Below are 10,053 nucleotides of genomic sequence, written 5' to 3'. Positions count from 1 at the left end.
CCTCACACATTAGCTACACAGTTCCACACAATGAGCTGGTTGGCAAATTATAACTTCCATCTTGCTAAGAGAATCTCAGTGGACTCTTGCTGGCTTTAATAGCATCATATGGAGGGGTCCACATGGCACTGAACAGGGGAGTCTTCTGGCTGATAGTTAGCAAGGAACTACAGCACTTGATCCAGCCACACACACAAAGAACAGAATCCTGCCCACAACCATGAGCTTGGAAGTGGTTCCTTCCCCAGTTGGGCCTCAGATGAGACCCCAGCCTTAGCCTATACCATGATTACAGCCTTATAGGATCAAAACCAGAGGACTCAATTAGGCCATGCCTAGATTCTTGATTCACAGAAACTGAGATGATAAATGTGTTATACTAAGAACTAAGTTTGTGATAATTTGCAATGCAACCACAGATAACTAATGTAATGGAACAAAATCAAGAATGAACAAACCACAGCAACCTGTAGCACTATGGTTGAATCTCAGACACATAATGTTGAGCAAAAGAATCCAAACAGAAATGGAATCTGTATGATCCCATTTATACAAAGCTTAAAACCAAGCAGAACTAATCTATGGCTTTGGACGTTAGGATAATGGTTACCCTTGGGGGTGGGTAATGACTGGAAGGGGGTGAGGGGGGGTTTCTAGGGGTGCTGGTGATGTTCTGCTTCTTGATATGGACTCTCGTTTCCATTAACAAACCAAACCCATTGTTGGCAAGGCCATTTCAACTCACAGGAAGGCTACAGGACAGAGTACAATTGCTCCACAGGCTTTCTGAGGCCGTCAGTCTTTACAGAAGCAGACAGCCTCATCTTTCTCCTGTGGAGTGGCTGGGTTCTGGTTGTTGTTGTTGTTAAGTGTCATCGAGTTGGTTCTGACTCAAACCCTGTATAGGGTTTCCGAGGAGCAGCTAGTGAGCGTGAGCCACCGGCCTTGTGGTTCAAACCAACCTTGCAGTCCAGCACATTACCGACAGCCTCACACCAGGTTACAATTATGATTTGTGTACTTTTCAATATGTATGACATTCTTCAATTAAAAGCTTCCCCAAAAGGTGTAAAGCCTATGTTCTCCAATGTTAACTCTCACTCAGTACACAATTAAAAAGTTTACCCAAAATACAGTGCTCTAAAGCCAAACTTCCGACGTTCCTTGGAAACCCTATATAGGGGTCACTGTAATTTGGAATTGACTTGACAGCACTTAACATCAAGGCCAAATCATTTCATTGGAGCCCTGGTGTGGCATTGTGGGTTAACGCGTTGGACTACACGGTTGCTTTGAACCATAAGGTTGGCAGTTCAAGCTCACCAGCCGCTCCTCAGAAATGCTTTACAGGGTTGCTATGAGTCAGTACTGACTTGATGGCACTTAACAACAACAACAGTGTCAAACCACCAACGTTCAATTCCTGGACCCATTATTTACAAGCTTCATGCCTGGGAAAATTATTTAATCTTTCAGTGCTCAAGGCTAAGGCACCCTGGTGGCACAATGGTTAAGGGCTCAGCTACACACCAAAAGGTTGATAGTCTGAATCTACCAGCTGCTCCATGGAAAAAAGATGTGGCCATCTGCTTCTGTAAAGATGACAGTCTTGGAAACCCTACGGGGAAGTTCTGCTCTGTCCTATTAAGGTTACTGAGCCAGGAACGATTCCAGTGCATCAATGGGTATGGGTGCCTTAGGTTCCCCTACTGTATGTGTCAAACAAAGAATAAAACATGCATTACATGCATGACATGATGACTTGCTGTTGCTGCTGTTTGGTGCCATCAACTCGGTTCCGACTCACAGCGACCCTACACACAACGCAATAAAACATTGACTGGTCCTGTGCCATCTTCACAAATTGTCATTATGCTTGAGCCCATTGCTCCTGCCACTGTGTAAATCCATTTTGCTGGGGGTCTTCCTCTTTTTCTTTGACCCTCCAATTTACCAAGCACAATGTCATTCTCCGGGGACTAATCCCTCTGATAATATGTCTGAATTATGAGAGATGAAGTCTCAATATCCTTGCTTCCAACAAGATGACAGACTAGGCAGATGCACTACCTGGTCGCTCTACAACAAAGATACCAGAGACCAATGAAATGACACAGATGAGGTTAGAGAAGTGGACTGAGTGCTTGCTGGGAGGAGAAGCTGAGCAGGGATGCAAGTGAGGGAGACTGACTGGTGAATGGCTAGCCGGGCACAACATGACCATCTTGAACTTTTCTGAGCAGATTTGGAACAGAAGGTGGCCTGGCAGAGCATATTCACACAGGTGACAGGAAAGGCGAGATTCCTTCTTTATCCCCATGCTCCCCTGGTGACCAGAGGTGTGGCCAGCTCCCACCCTCATCCACCCCAGCACAGACCCTGCTATCCAGGAATTCAGAGTCAGATGATTGTGAGCCATGCCAGTGCGAGGCAGAAATCAGCAGTGCCACTTTGGCGCCTAGATTCAGGTGGGCTCAGCTCCAGACCTACAGAACCCACAGAGCCACACTCTTAACCAGCCACCCTGCCCCTAGCTGCCCTGTGGTCCTAACAGACACTGAGACCAGTTCCATCAAGGGTCTCCATGAACTATTTCCAGATTGAGTGCCCTGAACACAGATAACACCTAGGTCTATAGGAACTCCATCTAGGGCCAGGAACTCTGCTGTCACATCTTTCCTGCATTTACCTCATGAATCCTTTGGCTGGCAGTAGCCCCCCACAGTTTTCTCCTCTCTGGGTCCAACAACTGTATTTGTTTCTTTGTTTTTGTTTTTTTTCGTTTCATTGTTTTTATTGGTTTATTCTTTCTTTTCCCATTCCCTTGAACTTCATCCTTGATATCTCTGCTTTTGTTTTTCTTTCTTTTATTCTGTTTCCTAAATCCCCTCTCCTTTTTTTTTTTTCTTCCTTACTTTAGATCTTTCTTTACTACTCTCTACTCTCTCTTTTCATCTTCCTTCGCCCTGGTTTTTCCAAGTGTTTTTAAAATTTCTTCCTTTTAGTTTTGTTTCTTATTTTCCTCTTCTATAGCTCTATTTTCCTTTCCCTCTTTCCTTTTTTATTTATTATATTCTTGTTGCTGTTGTTGTTGCCTATTTTTATTTCTTTTTATTTCTCCTTTGTTATTTTATCTTTTCATTATTGACTGCTTATATGTTCATTTATTCTGTTTTATTTTCTTGTGTGTGTGGTTCTCCTCTTTCCCAATCAGCAGAAGACAGCAACATTGTGCCCATACAGCCCAGCCACAAACATGCTCTCTGCAGCTCCACCCACTGGGTAATGATAAACAGCAGCCAACACCAGCCAACCCACCCTAAACTGAGGTGCACACATGGTGAATGGCAGACAGAGCACATTCTTCCATTCTCTAACTACACCCAAAGGAGACAGCTGGTAAGAGCCTTAGAACACATCAACATACAATCATCAAGTAAGTACAGTGCCCCAGAAACAACAGGCAATTTCAGCTCACACAAAGAAACAAGAGAGAATGGCTTAAACAAATGACCAAGATACAGTGCCTGAACATGTTTCTGAGGAAGAAAAGGTAATGGAACTAACTGAAAAAGAATGTTAAAACCTGATATTTCAGCATCTTCAAAGGACTAGCAGAAGGCTCAAGGAAAGCAATATCACAGGAAAAAAAAAAAAAAAACTTTAGAAGAATTCAGGAAAACACTACATGAACAAACAGACAAAAGAAATGGAAACTCTGAAACAATACAAGAGCTGAACTTAGAAATCCAGAAGAATAATGCTAAGATTTCAGAAATGGAAAATACACTGAAAGGGCAAATGAGCAGATTAGAAGCAATGGAAACTCATTAGTGAGCTTGAAGATAAATCTCTCAAAACTAGTAAGTTAGAAAACAACCTGAAAATTTTAAAAATCCAAAGAAAGCCTAGGAGTTATGTGGGACACCATGAAGAGAAATAATTTATGGGTGACTTGAATTCCAGAACAGGAAGAGACAATAAAAGAATAGAGAAAATTGTCAAAGAGTTGTTGGAAAAAAATCCTTGTGGCATTGTGGGTTAATGTGCTGGACTACAAAGTCAGTTTGAACAGCAAGGTCAGCATTTCAAACTCACCAGCTGCTCCTCAGAAACCCTATATAGGATCACTATGGGTTGGAACCGACTAGATGGCACTTAACAACAACAACAACATAATTACAGATAAAAAGATAAGCATACAAGAAGCTGAATGAACCCCAAACAAGATAGTTACTGAAAGAAAATCACCAAGACAAATCATAGCAAAAATTTCCAAAGCCAAAGACAAGGGAAAAAAATCTTGAGAGCAGTCCAGGAAAAAGAAAAAATTACCTATAAAGGAGAATCAATAAGACTAAGCTCTGATTCCTCAGCAGAAACCAGGCAGGCAAGAAGGCAATGGGATGACATATACAAAACTCTGAAAGAAAAAAATTACCAATCAAAACTTATATACCTAGCAAACCTGTCCGTCAAATAAGATGATGACTCAAACTTGCAGCTAGTACCCATTTGACCTAGCTTGGATGGCTAGCTAACCAGAAGTCAACCAGATGAAGATACAGATGTTTGATACTATGAGCAAGTGTAAATTGCTACAATGTGATGAACTGGACTTTTACTTATGGATGCAGTTTCTTAAAATTCCAACCGGAATGGAAGGATTCTTCATATCAAGGACCAAATTTGTTTCCTCAGGGCACTGGGTTGATTGTTGTTATTATTGTAAAGTTCCGTGAAGTCGGTTCTGATCCATAGCGACCCAGTATAGGATTTCCAAGGAGCAGCTGGTGAGCTTGAACCGCCCACCTTGCAGCTCAAATGGCCTTGCAGTCTGGTGCATTAACCCATAGTACTACACCAGGATTGGGTTGATAGGGATGGGCTATAAAAAATGGAGGGGTTATAAAAGCATGAGGATTCCTGGTGTGATGCTGTGGGATAATATGCTGGACTGCCCAGTCAGTTTGAACAACAAAGTTGGCAGTTTAAGCTCACTAGCCACTCTTCTGAAATCCTATATAGGGTTGCTATGGGTCAGAACCAACTTTATGACACTTAACAACAACAACAACATAAAGGCATGAAGTGGCTGGCTTACAAGTGTTCATGAGTGTGCTTAATTTCAGACGAGGGGGATAAGGTAGAATCCCCACTGAATAGTTTTCCTCCTTCCCAGACAGATCAGGTGATAGGGGCTTAGGGGATGATGATGATAGGATTTAATGAATCAATTGTAAGTAATAGTAATTTTTAGCAGAATTAATTGTGGTTGTCACAACTGCAATTATAGAAGATGTGTAACTAAAAGAGGGGAGTAGTTAATCTTTCATTTCAGGAACAGATGATCCCAGGACCATCAAGAAGGAAGAGCATGAATGGAGCTTGAGATCTCTACCTAGAAAAGCAGCAACAGCAGAGACAGCGCAGAGGCAGAGCCACGGTGAGATAGCGCTGCTGCAGGTTGTAGGCCCATGGACTGAGCAAGGCTGTGTGTCTGTGGGCAGGAAGCTAGCTTGCAGAATGTGTGCTTGTACATTTGAATGAATAGATATCTTTTGTTATGTATGTGTACACCAATTAATTTTATTTTGTTCATTTGTGAAATATAAGGCATACATGGAGATCCACTGGGAGGAAGTAGGATAACTGCTGTTGAAGGGAGGGGATTGTAATCATTGAAATGAAACAAAGTGTATAATTTGTTGAATGTAAAGCTAATGATTTTGCCTGTAACCATCAAATTAAAAAAATATTTTAAATTTAATAAAATAAGATGGTGAAATTAGAGCATTTCCAGATAAACAGAAATTAAAGGAATTTGTAATAACCAGACCAACTTGACAAAAAATGCTAAAGGGTGTTCTTTGGACTGAGAACCAACAACAGCAAACAACAACCTGAGATTAACATACATGAGAATACCACCCAGAATTCAATCCAGATATAGAAGTATTTAAAGTAATACAAATTTAGGGAGGCAGGGCTTAATGGCAGATTAGGAAGACTAGCTATACAAAGCTCTGCTAGGAACAACACAGAATACCAGACGAATCAAGTTCAGGGGATGGTCCTAGAAGGTGGAACTACATATTAAGGAATATTTAGAAAGTTTGAAGACTTACAGCCAGTGGAATTTGTAGGAGAGCAAAGAAACGCTATTTCCTGATCCAAGGCACCTACCTAGCTCCCAGAGCTGCCATCTTGGGTGTGACAGAGCAAGAGAAAGGTTAGAGAAGCGTTCCCAACACAAACTTCTGACGATCATCAGAGAGATAAAGGTGCAGACATTCTTTTTATTTTTTCCTTTCTCTGTTCTTAGGTCTCTCACTGTCTGTGCACCTCCACTCTGGTGACTAGAGGGAGTGCCTGAGCAAGTGGACCCACCCTCCCACCTCCAGAGGGTTCTACTACGCGTGCACACAGACATGCTGAGCAAAGATTTCTGGGTCCAGAATTGCAGAAGTGGGAGGAGCCACCAGGAGCTGCTTAAAACAGAATGTTCTCCCAGAATGGCCCGAGCTGGCCAAGAAATGGACATTAAAGTCATACTCATGTTTTGCTACAATATACCTTCAGAGGACTCTTTATCTCCCTACATTACCCAAGAAGATACATCAACTGTGGTCATATAGCCTAGTTGCAATCACACCCTGTAAAATCCCACCATCTGAGAAAGAGTCAATACCTGCTGCTATACACCAGATAGATAGACAGCCAACACCTGCTATAGTTTCTCTGAGTTGAGTAATAAGAAAAGTGAAAAGGCAAGCTCAACTCCTGATCACATCAACATGAAGACAACTAGAAACCTCAATAACACATCCACATACATTCATTTAATTACTGAAAACCTAATTAATGAAGATACCCAAAAAACACGTGAGAATTGCAGCACATGTCTACAAACAGGATAGAGTAACTGATACATATGAGCTAGATGTAGATCCAGACTTCCCACTGGAAGGAGGGCACGCCTTGGAATTGCCTGAGAAGGAATTCAGAAGAATGATACTAAAGTGTATCCAAACTCTCCACAGAGGTTTTGAGAAAAATAAGGAAGAAATTAGGAAAGTGCTACAGGAACAATCAAATAAGATAGACACAGCAGTGGAAACAATTAAAAACTTGCAAAAAGAGGTTGAATGATTAATAATAAAATATCAAAAATAGACAACACACTGTAAGGGCAACAAAGTAGAACTGACAAGATGGAAGCCAGAACCAGTGAGCTGGAAGACAAATCTGTCAATACTACTAAGATAGATGAGCAAGCAGAAAAAAAGGATAAAAAAAATCTGAAGAAAGTCTAAGATTCATGTTGGACAACATGAAGAGGAATAACTTAAGAATTATTGGCATTCCAGAACAGGAAGAATCACACAAGTCCACAGAGGAGATAGTTGAAGAGTTTCTGGAAGAAAATTTCTCTAACATCCTGAAAATGAAAAGATAAGCATTCAAGAAGCTCAAAGGACCCCAGGAAGGATAGACCCCAAAAGAAAATCACCAAGACATATCATAATCAAACTCTCCAAAATCAAAGACAAGGAGAGAATCTTGAAAGCAGCTAGGGAAAACAGAAGTGTTACATACAAAGACAAGCAAATCAGATTAAGCACTGATCTCTCAGCAGAAACCATGTACGAAAGAAGGCAATGGGGAGACATATATAAAACCCTGAAAGAAAAAAACTGCCACCCAAGAATCCTCGATCAAGCAAAGCTGTTAATCAAATACAACAGTGTAATAAAAACATTTCCGGATAAACAGAAGATAAGGGATTTTAGCAAAGCCAACCCAGTACTTCAAAACATCCTAAAGGGAGTTCTTTGGACTGAGAGCCAACAAGAACAGACAACAACCAAAGACAGACATACGTGGCAGCACCACCCGGAACTTAATCATCAGATGGAAGAGTCCAGAACAGAACAAAACTGTAAGAATGAATTCAGAGGATCTGGGAGGTCAGTTTATCATCAAAACAATTACAATGTGAAAGAAGGTAAAACATAGTAAGAGAGAAACAGGTGGTGAAAACGTCATTAGATTGCAAGATAAAATAATCTGTTTTAAATGGAGGGAAAAGTTAATCGAATATAGGGTAACTGCAAAGAAAATTAATACTTCACAACATATCAAGAATATGAAAACATTAAAAATATGAATAAACTGACAAGAACACAAAAAACATGACCTGAGTACAGGAAGGCATGCAGAACAAAGAAACCAACAGCACCACAAAAAAAGAAAACAAAATGACAGCAATTAATTCATACCTACCAATAATTACACTGAATGTCAACGGATTAATGCACCAGTTAAGAGACAGAGAGTGGCAGAATGGATAAGAAAACAAGATCCTTCAATATGCTGTCTGCAAGACACACAGACAAAAACAGATTAAAAGTGAAACAAGATAGTGGATCGAGTGGAAGTGCAATTAAGAACTCCATCAACAAAAACACATAATACCAGACCAAGCAGGCTCAGGGGATTGTGCCAGAACTCTGAACCACAAATAAAGGAATATTTAGAAGGTTGGAAAGCTTACAGCAAGGGGAATGTGTAGAAGAAGCAAGAAATCCATTGTTTGTTAACTCAAGACACTCAGCTGCTCCTGGAGCCGCTATCTTGGATGATACCAAGCAGGGGAAGGATCAGAGCAGCCATGGACACCTGACAGAATCACAGAGATAAAGGTGTGGACATTCTCTTCTTTTGTATCTGTTCACTGGTCTCTCACTGTCTGCGCATCTCCATTCTGGTGACTAGAGGGAGTGCCTGAGCAAGTGGACACCCCACCCTCACAGGGTTCTACTACACATGCACACAGATCTCTTCAAAATTTAAAGTGACAGTTTCCAGTTAAAAGCAAATGGCCATAGCTGGCCCTGAACTGTTTATCACTAGGGAAAAGGCCTGAACAGGGATTGTGGAGCAGAACAGGCATACTAAAAAGAAAATAGGCTGAAAATTAAATCCTGAGTTACATTACAATGACCAACAGTGGCATCTTGAAATTTCTCAGGAAGAAGAGTAAAAAGAGAAGCCCATCTCCTGATCACATCTACCTGGAGGCAATCAAGAAGCATAAAAAAATACCAAAATACACACCCAACTAAGTATTAAGGCCACAGATAACCCCTGAATATGTCCAAAAAACAGAAGCAGATGACCATATCAGCACATGTTCAGAAATGAGATAAAGTGACTGAGGCAAATGACCTGGAAGTAGACCTACACTCCATACTGGAAAATGGGCAGGTTTTGGAAATGCCGGAGAAGGAATTCAGAAAAATGATTATAAAATGCATCAAAACACTATACAATGGAGTTGAGAAAAATAAGGAAGACATCAGGAAAGTGCTACAGGAACAATCAAATAAGATAGACACAGCATTGGAAACAACTCAAAACCTACAGAAAGAGGTCTAAATGATTAATAATAGAATATCAGAAATGGATAATACACTGAAAGGGCAAAGGAGTAGAATTGAAGAGACAGAAACCAGGACTAGTGAGCTAGAAGATAAATCTGTCAACACTACTAAGATAAAAGACCAAATGCAAAAAAGGATAAAAAAAATCTGAAGAAGGCCTAAGATTCATGTTGGACAACATGAAGAGGAATAACTTAAGAATTATTGGCATTAAGGAACAGGAAGAATCACACAAGCCCACAGAGGAGATAGTTGAAGAACTCCTGGAAGAAAATTTTCCTAACATCAAGAAAAGTGAAAAGATAAGCATTCAAGAAGCTCAATGAACCCCAGGAAGGATAGACCCTAAAAGACAATCATCAAGACATATAATAATCAAGCTCTCCAAAATCAAAGATAAAGGACAGAATTCTGAAAACAGCTAGGGAAAAGAGAAGTGTAACATACAAAGGCAAGCAAATCGGATTAAGCTCGAATCTCTCAACAGAAACCATGCAGGCAAGTAGGCAATGGGGCCCTACACCTATGGAAGCAGTAGCTCAAAAGAGGGAACAAGTCCTTACAGCAAGAATCATTCCCACCCCCTCCACACACAGAGTAGACAGGG

The sequence above is a fragment of the Chrysochloris asiatica genome, unplaced genomic scaffold (genome assembly GCF_000296735.1).
Source record: "Chrysochloris asiatica unplaced genomic scaffold, ChrAsi1.0 scaffold00090, whole genome shotgun sequence".
Lineage (NCBI taxonomy): Eukaryota > Metazoa > Chordata > Mammalia > Afrosoricida > Chrysochloridae > Chrysochloris > Chrysochloris asiatica.
Note: the sequence above shows the minus strand (reverse complement) of the source record.